Raw genomic sequence first — 15,843 nt, forward strand, 5'->3', positions numbered from 1 at the left:
AATTTGCGACTTCCTTATACAAACACAAACACGACGCATATATTCTGTGTAACAAGGGCACCTGGATGGGTATGAAACGTGCTACATGGAAAGAGGGAGAATGCTTGAAAGATGTAACACGTTGTTCACAGATCGTGAAGTGCTGGCACGTGCACTAAACTTACAATAGAGTCGGCGAAAGGCCTCCGAAAGCTGGCAGCGCTGTTGCCAGATTCAACTGCGAAACCCAAACGGCCACCGGTGGAAACAGTCGTCTACACTATGTGATCAAAAGTATCCGAACACCCTTGCATAATGCGTAATTGATCACTAGATGTCTTGAGAAGCGGAACTACAGTAATAAAAGGTGGCGGGGTGCATTGTGTAGAGAAGCAGTAACAGCAGAATTGGTTCGCCAGGAGAACTCAGTGATTCCGAACGTGGCCTAATCGTCGGATTTTACCTGAGTAACAAATCCATGAGGAACATTTCAACGCCTCTAGTTTCCCAAGTCGATTGTTAGTAATGCCACTGTGAAGTGGAAATGTAAAGGAGCAACCACAGATTAAGCAAGGTCAAGCAGTCTTCATGCACAGGCGGACAGGGAGCGGTTCTAGGCACTTCAGTCTGGAACCGCGTGACTGGTAGGGTCGCAGGTTCGAATCCTGCCTCGGGCATGGATGTGTGTGATGTCCTTAGGTTAGTTAGGTTTAAGTAGTTCTAACCGTAGGGGAGTGATGACCTCAGATGTTAAGTCCCATACCGCTCAGAGCCATTTGAGCGGACAGGGACCGCCGAGCAATGCGGAGGATGGCTGTAAAACATAGTAAGAAATCAGCGGAAGGAATCACTCGTGAGTTCCGAAGTAAAAAGAATCATCAGATTTTTTAAATATCATAACTATTATATTACATGAAATACGTGCGTGAACAACGTAATGTTGGGAAGAGCAAACTCTCGAGTTTTACATGATATAACATGAGAGGAACTCTCCAAAATGTAATTCTTTTGTGCAGTTTCACGGGAAATGGTGTATGTTTTTTTTTTTTTTTTTTTTTTTTTTTTTTTTTTTTTTTTTTTTTTTTTTTTGCCGTGAGCACTGTTACAGGATGTACAGGTCTCGATATGGTTGAGAACTTTCTTTTCCTACGGTTGGAGACTGATTCTAACGACTTCATTTACCAACAGAATGGGGCACAGCCACACTGGCATTTGGATGTGCGGGAATTTTTAAATCAAAGGATTACTGAACAATGGATCGGTCGCACTCGAGCAAATGATTCAGTCTTATATTACTGGCCTCCACGATCACCGGACCAGACTATATGTGATTATTTTTTGTGGTGGTTTATAAGACTCTGTTCATGCGCCTCCGTTACCAAAGACAATGAATCAACTGAGACATCGCATAACAACAGCTGTGGAAGCTATAACTCAAGATATGCTAGCTGTAGTGCGAGAACAATCTGAATACCGCATTGATATATGCCGTTCATCTCAAGGGGGCATATTGAATACCTATGAAAAGGTATGAAAAAAATTTTTTTTGACTTTCCCGTTCACCAAAAAACAAAATTCATTGTATATGTTTATTAGTTTCAGAAATATAGACGTGCCAAATCGGATCATTCTTTTTGATACACCCTGTACTACAAGCAGTCCATGTAGCACTCTGACTGTGTGTAGGGAGTGTGAAGAAATGGGGAACAAAGGTGGGGTAGCTTCTCATAAGCCACAAACTTTTCTAATCAGTGTTAAGTGAAGCTTGAGGTCGTACAAAAAGCGCCGCCACTGGATAGTGGATGACTGCAAAGAGTGATTTGGAGTGAAGAATCACGCCATGCCCTGTGGCGATACGGTGGGAGGGTTTGGATTTGACTAATGCCTCGAGAATTTGGCGTCACGTATCTCCCATGTGGCACAGATACTTCCTATTCCGCCGTCCATCAACCACCGCATGCTAGCGGCAACTGCTTCTTATGTTTGCCACAGCTTGCTGTTGAAGATAAGGTACGAGACCCCTCACACTCCCGTGGCGCTGGAGCGGTTTTAGATCTGTATTATGCCCCTGACAGAGCTATAGCCCTTTTCGTCAGCTCTCAGATGGCGCTTTCGTGCCGTTGTCCCACGTGCCTTACCAGCCTGTTGCTGGGGGCACTTGCAACACACCCTCTCACCACTTATCCAGCTTTTGGACGTCCGGTCGCCCTTCTTTTACTTCCGACAATTTTTCCTCGAATTGAACTACGTCCATACTGAGATACTGCCGATGCACTAGACATCCACGAAAGCGAACTATGGCTCTCTTCAGCAGCACAGACCTTTGCCTGCCCGCGGAAGGCAGGCTGTAAAGTTTGGAAGGTAGGAGACGAGGTACTGGCAGAAGTAAAGCTGTGAGTACGGGGCGTGAGTCATGCTTGGATAGCTCAGTTGGTAGAGCATCTGCCCGGCAAAGGCAAAGGCCCCGAGTTCGAGTCTCGGTCCGGCACACAGTTTTAATCTGCCAGGAAGTTTCATATCAGCGCACACTCCGCTGTAGAGTGAAAATTTCACTCTACAAACATCCCCCAGGGTGTGGCTAAGCCATGTCTCCGCAATATCCTTTCTTCCAGGAGTGCTAGTTCTAGAAGATTCGCAGGAGAGCTTCTGTAAAGTTTGGAAGGTAGAGACGAGGTACTGGCAGAAGTAAAGCTGTGAGTACGGGGCGTGAGTCGTGCTTGGGTAGCTCAGTTGTTAGAGCACTTGCCCGCGAAAGGCAAAGGCCCCGCGTTCGAGTCTCGGTCCGGCACACAGTTTTAATCTGCCAGGAAGTTTCAGATCAGTGATGTTCTTTGTACCTCTGTTTCACGGTTCCCACACTTTCCTTGGTTCCTTGGGAGATGGAACGGGAGATGGTGGCCAGATATCGGCTTGCGATCCCTGCCCACTTTTACTCCACCTCTCCTTTTTGGCCGTTTCTCTCACCTGACTATCCGAATATGTGGCTGGTATCCAAGTTCTGCCTGAGTTACACGAATCAGAGACATTTAGAAAACTTTCCGTCGCTATCACATGAATAACACTACACGTAACCATGTGGGACACACACATTCCGTCCCTGGCGTATCGGGATGGCGACATGAAGGGCATATGGCCACCCCTTTAATTAATCAAGTCACATCCATCAATAACCATGCCGAACCTGAAACTATACAGGACAAAGGTACGGGAATAGGTGCGCGTAACTGTGGGAGAAGTTGAAGGAAAGTGAATTCACAAGCGGAAGCTGATTTCAAAATTTCCGAACGTCTATTCAGTTTCAAAATATAAGATGGAATCTTACTGCACTGCTCATAAAATCGTTATTCAGTCTGAAAGAAGAGAAAATATGAGCTGCTCATCTGACCAGCTCACATTTTCAAATTAACAAGACAGATAACACAATGAACTCCGCATTCTAGTTGCACAAATGAAATAGTTAAATGCGATCTGCTCAGAGTAAGGTCTCTGAAATGTAACTAACAGCTCATGCTATCTGCTGTTCTGAAAAACTGACACTTTTATCTTAAAGGTCTACACTCAACACGGGACGGAAGTTAGAAAGCGAACCATACCAAATTCTCTGTAGGGTGTACAAAAAATTTACGCTACCAGTCACAATAAAAAGGTATTTATTTATTACACAACCGGTTTCCGGCTTGCGCCCGTCTTCAGGTGTTTATACATTCATGTACATGTTTATGTACTGGATATCACTGTATAAATATAAAGAAATTATTTGCTGGTGACTAAACAGATACAAGTGGGACAATTGCAAGTGACAAGGCAGCATTTGTCGAAAATATATCTGCACTTGCATAAAGCTGAAGCATCATTATTATAGTTACGCTGTGGTGTCAGTTTTTCCACTTAGTTACACACTTATCATTTTCACGTCCATATTTGGTCAGTACTTTCACGGTTGAGGTATCCAGGCGTACACCTCTTCGTACAAAGCAAATCGACGGCCAGAAATACATTTCTTCAGGGCTCCGAAAATATGGAAATCGCATTGGGGGAGACTGCCACAACTAAAGCGCAGAGGTACGTTGACACTTTGCAAGTCCGAAATAATTTTATATAGGCTCAAGTTGAAAGCGTAAACGTGTCCCGGGTATGAGGCACGTTTATGCATATCGTCCTCGCAAGAGATAAGAGTCACTGACTTTCCTGTCACCTCTTTATTTACAACATAACATTAGCTACAGTTAGAACAACGTACAGGATTTTATTTGATTGTGTAAGTAGAACGAAAGTACTGGTACTTTGATGCGTGCATTGGAGTGTGATGTGATTCGAAACCTGCAGTTAGTAACAGTACAATGCATGAAAGAAAGCGTTGTTTTCATCTTTTATGCCGTTTCAAAGGTTAGGTGCTTGACTTGTGCAGGGAGACCACTTTATTTCGTGTTTGGCGGGGTGCAGGTGCTTACATCGCGTATTCTCAAAGTCTTTGCTTATTTCCACAATGAGAACGGCGTCACCAGTCTTTCGCGCTTGTCGATTACACATATACACTGGCTGTGATCGTTGTAGGTTCGCGACACTGTAATTTTCTGCCGTCTGTGACAACGAAGACAGTTTGAAAATTGGTGGCAAGTGCGTAGAATAATATTAAGTGCGGCTGGCGCACTACCAAAAGCCTTTTCTTCTCCCGTTGCTCAAGGAAATTGATTAAATATATTCAGCGTCATCAGCTGTTTATTCGATTGGGTGTTTATTAGCTATTCGGGCGGTTTCATCATTGAGACATCACTTGGTATCTTTCAGTCGCAAAGTTTGTTTATTACGTCATACGTGCATCTAAATTATTTAAATTTTATTCCAGTTATCAGTTAATCATTGCTATCGATGTTATTAACCAATGATATACTCTGTAGGTATTGGTGGCGTAGGTGCTTAATGATGGTGACGGAACATGCTGACAACAATGCTATGTCGTCTGAAGCGTCCTGTGTCGTTGTCTAGCAATTACTTCCGTATTCCTTCGAGTATTTCAAGTATCGATATGAATATCCTCGTCGTGTTACTGAGTAGAAGCTTTACTTTTGATTCGAGCATTGTAGTGCTGGATTCTGTGTTTCGACTGCAACCAACGAAACATTCTAAAGTTCTTGAGAAGCTGTAAAAGCTTTGAACGAAGCGAAAAGTCACAGCTTCAGAGGCGAGTATGTCCTTCCAGAAAGAGGTAAGAGCCACTGACTTGACTGTCATTTATTTATTTATCATTATCATCAGCTGAGTTAGCCCAGAAAATAAGTTTTTATTTGACAATGTAAGGCAACAGGGGCACATTTACGCGCATTTGTTTTCGGCATTTTTAAATATTTTGGTTAGATCTATCCTGTTCAAAATTGTTTGGTCTCGTAACATAGTTATCAAAATGTAACTTGGTGTACAAACTTTTAACTCAAATTACTTTTAAGAATGCAAAATAATTTTGTAGAGAGTCATTGTCATCACTGTCCGAGTTGCAATTTATGCACGTTAACACACATAAGATGTGTTTCCTGTGGCACTATCGTCGTGAGCCCACCTTTAACATCTAAAATACAGGACCCATTCTTGATATCTTTTTGATTGGTTCTATCGTTTCAAGCAGTAAATACAAAGCCACGTTTCATTCTCTTCATCACACTGCTGCCGGTTATAGGAGAAAGGAAGAGGAACTGGTTGAGACATTCGTTAAGACGGGAGTGATTGCTAACAGACGCTTTAGAAGGAATAGTTTACGGGAGGAGACTGAGAGGAAGGAGGGGATGTGAGATGACAGATGACATAAAAGGAAGCGGAAATAACGCGGGCCTGAAGAGGACGGCAGAAGACAGGACAGAATTGAGAGTTACCATGTGAAAACCTGCCTTTGGGAAGAGCGCTAATGGTGTCATTAGAAGTAAGCCTACCCACGTTTTTCCTCGTTCCTGCTTGTAGCAATTTCTTGCTCTTATCAGTCGTTGCTCTCAAAGAATTAATTCTTTCTGCATGAGATTCAATAGGTTCAAATAGAGTTTTTACCATTTTCTAACTTTTATTCTCCTGTGCCTCCATTTTTTTAGGCTGCGATTCCAACTGCTGCTGCCTTGAAGTTTCCTTGAGTGGGAAATAGTTAGAAGGGCAATCAAAAATAGTGCGTAATCGTGCCGCAACAGAACTGCGTGTAGGTGCCCCATCGCCATGTTTGTAGTAACTTTCAGGCTTTTAAATTAAAAAAAATTTGTCTTGTAAAGTCGAATAATATCCTGTAAACGAACATGTACAGGGTGGTCCATTGATAGTGACCTGGCCAAATATCTCAAGAAATAAGCATCAAACGAAAAAACTACAAAGAACGAAACTCGTCTAGCTTCAAGGGCGGAACCAGATGGCGCTATGGTTGGCCCTCTAGATGGCGCTGCCATAGGTCAAACGGATATCAATCGTGTTTCTTAAATAGGAACCCACATTTTTTATTACATATTCGTGTATTACGTAAAGGAATATGAATATTTTAGTTGGACCATTTTTTTCGCTTTGTGATAATAGATGGCGATGTAATATTAACAAACGTGTAAGTACGTGGTATCACGTAACATTCCGCCAGTGCGGACGGTATTTGCTTCGTGATACATTACCCGTGTTAAAATGGACCGTTTACCAATTCCGGAAAAGGTCGATATCGTGTTGATGTATGGCTATTGTGATCAAAATATCCAACGGGCGTGTGCTATGTATGCTGCTCGGTATCCTGCACGACATCATCCAAATGTCCGGACCGTTGACTGGACAGTTACGTTGTTTAAGGAAACAGAAAGTGTTCAACCACATGTGAAACGTCAACCAAGACCTACAACAGATGATAATGCCCAAGAAGGTGTATTAGCTGCTGTCGCGGCTAATCCGCACGTCAGTAGCAGACAAATTGCGCGAGAATCGGGAGTCTCATAACCGTCGGTGTTGTGAATACTGCATCAACATCGATTGCACCCGTACCATATTTCTATGCACCAGGAATTGCATGGCGACGACTTTGAACGTCGTGTACAGTTCTGCCACTGGGCACAAGAGAAATTACAGGACGATGACAGATTTTTTGCACGCGTTCTATTTAGCGACGAAGCATCATTCACCAACAGCGGTTACGTAAACCGGCATAATATGCACTAGTGGGCAACGGAAAATCCACGGTGTCTGTCACAAGTGGAACATCAGCGACCTTGGTGGGTTAATGTATGGTCTGGCATTATGGGAGGAAGGATAATTGGCCCTTATTTTATCGATGGAAAACTAAATGGTGCAATGTATGCTGATTTCCTACGTAATGTTCTAACGATGTTAGTACAAGATGTTTCACTGCATGACAGAATGGCGATTTACTTCCAACATGATGGATGTCCGGCACATAGCTCGCGTGCGGTTGAAGTGGTGTTGAATAGCATATTTCTTTCTGTGGGGAAAGTTGAAGGATATTTACGATCTTGATCCACCAACAGCGCTTGACAACATGCGTGAGCGCATTGTCAGTTCATGTGCGAACATTACGGAAGGCGAACTACTCGCTGTTGAGCGGAATGTCGTTATACGTATTGCCAAATGCATTGAGGTTGACGGACATCATTTTGAGCATTTATTGCAATAATGTGGTATTTACAGGTAATCACGCTGTAGAAGCATGCCTTCTCAGAAATGATAATTTCACAAAGGTATATGTATCACATTGGAACAAACGAAATAAAATGTTCAAACATACCTACGTTCTGTATTTCAATTTAAAAAACCTACCTGTTACCGACTGTTCATTTAAAATTGTGAGCCATACGTTTGTGACTATTACAGAGCCATCTATCACAAAGCGAAAAAAGTGGTCCAACTAAAACATTCATATTTCTTTACGTACTACACGAATATGCAATAAAATTGTATTCCTATTGTAAAACACGCAGTTGATATCCGTTTCACGTATGGCAGCGCAATCTAGCGGGCCAACCATAGAACCATCTGGTTTCCCCTTCAAGGTAGACAAGTTTCGTTCTTTGTAGTTTTTTCGTTTGACGCTTATTTCGTTAGATATTTGGCCCGGTCACGATCAGTGGACCTTCCTGTATTTTTCTATTCTCAGTTCTAAGAGTTATGCTTCGTAGGAGTTTCGACATGTGACTTACGAAATATACTTACTTTGCACATAAATACAAATACGTTCTTCGCGCTAAGACGTTCACTCAGCTGGTACTGCGAAGTTTGTGAGAGCCCTCAATGTATGACAGTACTAATCTTGAGTTATCGGTAGCGCTCTAGTAAGAAAGGTTCCCTGAGAAAAGTGCTCTGAGTAAACGTATCCCGTGTGTAAACGTACCCCGGTCTCCCCAATATAGTGTGGAACGAGTAGAAAATTGATGCTTGCCGTGGAGTGAGTGTGATTTAGGAATATGCATCTAGTAACGGTACACACTGTGAAAGAGCGCATTGTTAAATTTTTCATAGAGTTTCAAAATTTAGTTGCTTGACCTGTAAACGCTGATCACTTTACCTACTCTTTGACGATGTCCATGTGCTATCATCGTATATTCCCAAATTCATTGCTTAGTTTTACGACGACAAAGGTGTCAGTTGTTTTTCTTGCTTGTCGATCACGCATACACCTTGTCTCTGACTATAACCATTGTAGCGTTATCCTGCTGTAATTTTCTGCCGTCTGTACAGAGTACAGACACTTTGGTAACTGGTCCCAAACACCTAGAGTCATGCTGAGTCGAGATGATACCGCATCAAAAGCTTCCCCCTCCTGTTACTGAACCCTAGGAGCACCAACATATTTTGGATTACAGAGAGTCCTAACCAAGGGCAAAACTCGCTCATGTTGCAGTAGTCTATAAACTTGTAATATATATTTATTTTAAGTGATTTCGTTTCCATTGTAAATTTAAAAGTGCTGAAAACCAATGTTAAAACATATAGTGTTTCCAAAAATATTTCAGTTAATGTACTACTTTTCTCTGACAAAAGGCTTAGCAAGCAACAATTTTCAGTATTTGGGCAATGAAGGTTTTATAGACAATAAACATAAAGTTCATATTTGAATATGCAGACTGTTCAAAATTTCGATTCATTTTTGATCTAACTGAATAATTCATTGTTGTTGTTGACGAAAAGTTTCAAAAACAGAAATAAAAACACATGCAACTTGCAAAAATATAGTTTACGGTATATTGAAAACTTTCAAGGAACACTCTTCAACTGAACAGAATTCTGCCACTTACAGATGAAATTTACCCCATGCACGCAAACGACAAAATCGAGAGCCAGAGGAATTTTGTGTATATGAATAAACAAATGTAGATAGTACATAAAGGTAATAAAGAAGTAGTTTAAGAAACAGAAGATTTCTAAGTGAATTACTGCAGTTACTGCATGCCAAGATTGTCAAATGAAATTTAGAGACAATGTGAATTATGGTCACAGGTGGCACCAATCCAGGACAAAATACGCCCCTCAGCATAAAAGTTATGTTTTTTATTTTCGGTTATTAAAATTTTAACCATATAAATGTACAATATATAACGTGAAAAACAAATAGGAAAAGGCCCATAAACATAGATGAATATTTGTTATAATATTTTAATAAAAGAAAAATGTACAGGCAAGTTTTGTCCATCCTTGGTGCTTCTAGGGTTAAGAAAATTGAGTTAATATTTTAAAACACAGTTAGCCATTAAATTACTTGGATATTTAGAAGGAATTCGGGAGCTCAATGAAGCGTCTGTGTGAATTTAGGGTTACATTTACCTTGTGGGTGACTATTAGAGAAAGTATTGGACAATGTGCAACTTGGTGAGAATACACAGACTATAAAGGGCGGTTCACTGTAAGAATCGTGGCCGCCTCAGACGCTTTGGAGGGATTTGGTATTTAACCTAGCTCATTGGTGCATGGTTTTCTGAGCAATAAATTTACACAGTCCCCAACATGTTTCCCCACATCGCTTTACTGAGTGACCTGCTCGGTGCTCAGCATTTCATGCCGTTATTTCTGACGAAAGATGACGTTATAATAACCAAACATAATGCATATATGAAACTAGTCTCTTGTGGTACTGTCTTGCCTATTAATGTTCATTCGAACAGTTTAAGGTTTTAAATAATCGCTGTAAGTACAAAAATATATCCTTGGCAGAATAAATGTGCGACATTTCGAACACATCTTTTCTGACTACGAAGAACAGCTACTACTTTTATACATAGATTAGGAATTACAATTGGCCTTCTTCGAAATCTGGAAGTCTGGCGTTCAACGGAACCAATATCAGAAATGTGAGTTTGTAAATATTAGGCAGCTTCACTAAAACATCCTCGCTACACTTTCGGGACATTTATGGCTGAGTGCAGGTAAGTCGTCAGTCGGTGAAGTTGGGTTTCTTTCAGTAATCTTGGCAAGCAGCTATGTGTGCTATAGAGCAAAGAGACATCTGGCGTATTACGAAAGGTGTGGGTTGTGACGTTGTCTTGCTGGAAGAAGTCAGTGAAGGCCGTGAAGGAAGAGCAGTAGTGTTACCTTTGCATCATCCTTGTGTTTTAGTTACAAAGAAATCCCGTAGCCCGTCGGTGATAGCGTGTTCCATATTGGATCCATATGATGCAGTCTGTGAATGCCCTTGTAAAAGGCTGTGAAACGGGCTATATAAGCCACTGATGGTAGTCTTCTGCAATGTGGTACTGTGTCGAAAACAAGACGTGCTGTGCCACTTTAAAAGCCATCGTTGGGATTCGCAGGCCGTTTGGAACAGTTGCCTCGACATCACTTATTAGTGCAGAAAGCAATGATGTTGCATTGATATAGATTTTAAAGTTTTTTTATTTGCTACAAAAGCTAAGGTTACGGACATGGCGCCTCACAAAGCAAACATTGCATTATATCTACAACGACAGCTGCCGAAACTAATATTTCATAAGAAAGGAACCGAAAGAATTTCGCAGAGTGAGAAAGAAGTGGCGGAGGAAATAATAGAGTTATTGTGAGATGAATCAGTGGAGAGTGTGGTGTCGTATACGATCGACTAGCCGACAATATACATGACGAGTACAAAGATGACAACACATGCTTAAAATGCGAAAGTGATACTGAAATATGTGTCGAGCCATATAGTACATCATTCTCGTCCAGCAGGCTGAAAATCCCATCTCCAGTGAAACGTAGTGAAGGATAGTCATCCAAGGGATGTGTAGTAAACGTAATTACGAATATGGAAGATCATTTACAACATAATAAAAAAAACAACCATGCACAGATTTCGAATAACTCCCTAGCAATATGACCATGTAGTGCATAATAAAAACTACGGGTATTCAATGGAGGACACGACACACTTGTTACAAAAACTGGTGTTTGTGTATTTCAAGGATGGTTGATAAGATTTAGAGGATTGCTAGATAGTGACATACAACGTTATGCACTTAAAATAGAGCACGACGTAGAGTACAGTGGTTCCAAGGAAAGCAGTGGATGGTTGCATGAATTCAAACAGTGCTACGGAATTAGAAGACGTAGTATTAAGAAATTTCAAACACAGCATCAACTTGACGATGTACAGAAAATTTGCCGAAACGGGCCCAAAATTTGTAGATGAGATAAACAAACTTATTGTTCAGTACCAATCGGGATTTGAATAGGAAATGGTTATGGAAGGAGTCCTGGAAATTAGAGTTGTATCAAAATCAACTAACATCAATGCATTAATGCATTCGCTTAATGTTATCCCAACTGTTAATGTGGATGGTAAATTAGCTGGAATGTTTTTTATTGTGCTGCGAGAACCTGTAGTTTCTCTGCCGTCTATGATTTTCTTGTGTGGGTGACTTTGCAGGGGCAATGGGGAATATTTACGTCGCAGCAATCAAGAGTGCGAAAATGGGCGGAAGAGAACTATGGTATGAGCACTGCTTCTGGACAATAGCTGGTCGACATAACTTACTTTTGCTATATTCCTGGTCTATGTATAAAAATTATACTCCTTTATACCATAGTATCCATCCTGAAAATTTTGTGACATTGCAATTCGTACAGCCTGGATCGAATGAACAAATTCAGCCTCTGGATGTTTGTTTTTCCGGCCTATAAAACATATTATCGCACAACCCGCAGCTACACCTTCAAGAACAGTCAGTTTCACGAACATTTACACGACAGACTGTTTCGCATTCGGTTGCATGCCTTCACTTTCGATCAGTTCTCATCACACTGTTACGCCGATATGATTCTATTTGAATCCTTTAAGAATGGATACCTAGCTGAACGCCCTGCAGGGTTTGCGACTCCCAGGGAGTTCGCCTTCGATCTTGAGGGTGCGAACCTTATTCACCACTGTGGTTCGCCGTTTTTCATTCGGTGTTCATGGTGCAAGCTAATGGTTTGAGCATTCCCTGAATGTCGGCGATGTGCATTGTGTGAAGTGTAATACACAGATCCCATAAAAAGTTGAACTCTGCACTTTTCGGACATTCATTTTCTGCCACCCTGCTGATACACATGATGAGTCATAAGCAGCAAATATTTTTCCTGTCATTATTACACTCCTGGAAATGGAAAAAAGAATACATTGACACCGGTGTGTCAGACACACCATACTTGCTCCGGACACTGCGAGAGGGCTGTACAAGCAATGATCACACGCACGGCACAGCGGACACACCAGGAACCGCGGTGTTGGCCGTCGAATGGCGCTAGCTGCGCAGCATTTGTGCACCGCCGCCGTCAGTGTCAGCCAGTTTGCCGTGGCATACGGAGCTCCATCGCAATCTTTAACACTGGTAGCATGCCGCGACAGCGTGGACGTGAACCGTATGTGCAGTTGACGGACTTTGAGCGAGGGCGTATAGTGGGCATGCGGGAGGCCGGGTGGACGTACCGCCGAATTGCTCAACACGTGGGGCGTGAGGTCTCCACAGTACATCGATGTTGTCGCCAGTGGTCGGCGGAAGGTGCACGTGCCCGTCGACCTGGGACCGGACCGCAGCGACGCACGGATGCACGCCAAGACCGTAGGATCCTACGCAGTGCCGTAGGGGACCGCACCGCCACTTCCCAGCAAATTAGGGACACTGTTGCTCCTGGGGTATCGGCGAGAACCATTCGCAACCGTCTCCATGAAGCTGGGCTACGGTCCCGCACACCGTTAGGCCGTCTTCCGCTCACGCCCAAACATCGTGCAGCCCGCCTCCAGTGATGTCGCGACAGGCGTGAATGGAGGGACGAATGGAGACGTGTCGTCTTCAGCGATGAGAGTCGCTTCTGCCTTAGTGCCAATGATGGTCGTATGCGTGTTTGGCGCCGCGCAGGTGAGCGCCACAATCAGGACTGCATACGACCGAGGCACACAGGACCAACACCCGGCATCATGGTGTGGGGAGCGATCTCTTACACTGGCCGTACACCTCTGGTGATCGTCGAGGGGACACTGAATAGTGCACGGTACATCCAAACCGTCATCGAACCCATCGTTCTACCATTCCTAGACCGGCAAGGGAACTTGCTGTTCCAACAGGACAATGCACATCCGCATGTATCCCGTGCCACCCAACGTTCTCTAGAAGGTGTAAGTCAACTACCCTGGCCAGCAAGATCTCCGGATCTGTCCCCCATTGAGCATGTTTGGGACTGGATGAAGCGTCGTCTCACGCGGTCTGCACGTCCAGCACGAACGATGGTCCAACTGAGGCGCCAGGTGGAAATGGCATGGCAAGCCGTTCCACAGGACTACATCCAGCATCTCTACGATCGTCTCCATGGGAGAATAGCAGCCTGCATTGCTGCGAAAGGTGGATATACACTGTACTAGTGCCGACATTGTGCATGCTCTGTTGCCTGTGTCTATGTGCCTGTGGTTCTGTCAGTGTGATCATGTGATGTATCTGACCCCAGGAATGTGTCAATAAAGTTTCCCCTTCCTGGGACAATGAATTCACGGTGTTCTTATTTCAATTTCCAGGAGTGTATTAACACAACATTTCAAATGAGACTTACTAAAAATTTAACTTGCGACCTTTCACTCAATCGGTTCCTTGTTAGAGATCTACTTACTCATTTCCCCAGACTACCATAGGCCACAGTTCTCCACCTCTGTGTTGTTAGCATAACCTTCCGTACTCGTAGTACTAGTATTAAATAAGAAAATATAATGAAATAATAAGCAAGCTGCTGTATAAAATAAATTTAATTTCTTTTCTAAAATATATATATGCAGGCGTCTAAGTAAAACAATACTGAACCCATTATTACATTATTGTTTTAATGAATTCGATATTGTTTTACTTATTGCTCCTGCACATGTATATGTTTGGACAATTTCAACTTGCTGTACGCACTTTATTACTGACACTAGCAAGTAATGGGGTAGGCAGAAACTTCTGAAGAAGGGCACTAAGTGCGCGAAACCGATAAATAAATTAAATTTCTTTTACGCAACGGTCAACAGCCTTGCCGCAGTGGTAACACCGGTTCCCGTCAGATCACCGAAGTTAAGCGCTGTCGGGCTGGGCTAGCAACTGGATGGGTGACCATCCGGTCTGGCGACCGCTGTTGGCCAGCGGGGTGCACTCAGCCCTCGTTAGGCAAATAGAGGAGCTACTTGACTGAGAAGTAGCGGCTCCGGTCTTGTAAACAGACAAAACGGCCGGGAGAGTCGTGTGCTGACCACATGCAAATCTATATCCGCATTCAGTGACGCCTGTGGGCTGAGGATGACACGGCGGTCGGTCGATACCGTTGGGCCTTCGTGGCCTGTTTGGACGGATTTTATGCAAGTGGTTGCTTATTATTTCATTATATACGACTAAAGTTGCTGGAGATGGATAAAATTCTAAATTAGATAATCTTGGTAGACTATACCATATGCTGATTAAATGGTTGCGTCAATTTTATGAGGGATCTGAAATTTAACACTGACGTAAGACATAAAGAGTTTATAACAACCACCCATGGCATGTATGGCATAAATTAATACAGTCCGAATTATAATCAAGATATGCAAGTGGCACGGGAATAGAAATGTCCCTGTCAAAACGAAAATAATTATGTTGAAACATCTTGCAAGAGAAGAATTTCACTTTCTATGCCGCCACCAGGAGCGACTGGTTGAAAATTACATGCCAGACCATATTGGTTCTTCTACTAGTTATCAGCTCCTCGGAAACTATCTGTGATGAATCAGTGTACCTAATTTGTAGGGTTTCCACCGTATTGCTATGTTTCGGAGGAACACGAACGGTGTCATTCGTGTAGTCAGAGCAAAGGGAACTTGAAATTGTTAGTAGAACCTATACCGTCCCAGTTACTTTGCTTTCCAGATAAATAACACACGGGAGTAGGAAACAAAAAAATATCGTAGCGACGTTGCACCTCAAGTAGTTCCAATAGGCACAACGACTAACAACTCTTGTGATACTATGAATCAGCCACAGAAGACTTACTCTTCAACTCTTTCCTGTTTACACGGGAGGACCTCTTTCACTTTCTTTCTCCATCGTCGCATCTCACTCCGCTGCTCAGTCGGCGGGACTCAGCAAACCTCGGAAGCGTTCTGTCAAACAGCAGCTGCTCGCTGACCTCTGAGATCTTAAAATGTCTTAGCGAAGTAGCAGCAAGAACTTCGTTGTTGATTATAAGTGAACTGTGTAGGCGGCAGCTGTGTGAACCAGACGTACTGTCCACAATTGAAAACTACCGTAGGTTACCGTAGACTATCATAACAAAATTCAGACTATGGTACTTTTCTTAGTAGCTTTGCTCAGTTAAGATCCTATTCCCGTTACTTGGGCCGGCCGCGGTGGCCAAGCGGTTCTAGACGCATCAGTCTGGAACCGCGCGACTCCTACGGTCGCA

At 42.9% G+C, this 15,843-nt stretch overlaps 1 non-coding gene and 1 pseudogene across 1 annotated transcript; both read left to right on the top strand.

Annotated features, from left to right (window-relative positions):
- Positions 1-2,393: 2,393 nt before the first annotated feature.
- On the top strand, positions 2,394-2,468 carry Trnac-gca (transfer RNA cysteine (anticodon GCA)). The gene has a single exon. It is a non-coding gene; the product is annotated as a tRNA-Cys (tRNA).
- An 11,961-nt stretch (positions 2,469-14,429) lies between these two features.
- On the top strand, positions 14,430-14,547 carry LOC126337187 (5S ribosomal RNA; annotated as a pseudogene).
- Positions 14,548-15,843: the final 1,296 nt, after the last annotated feature.

The sequence above is a fragment of the Schistocerca gregaria genome, chromosome 2 (genome assembly GCF_023897955.1).
Source record: "Schistocerca gregaria isolate iqSchGreg1 chromosome 2, iqSchGreg1.2, whole genome shotgun sequence".
In the NCBI taxonomy this organism is placed as follows: Eukaryota; Metazoa; Arthropoda; class Insecta; order Orthoptera; family Acrididae; genus Schistocerca; species Schistocerca gregaria.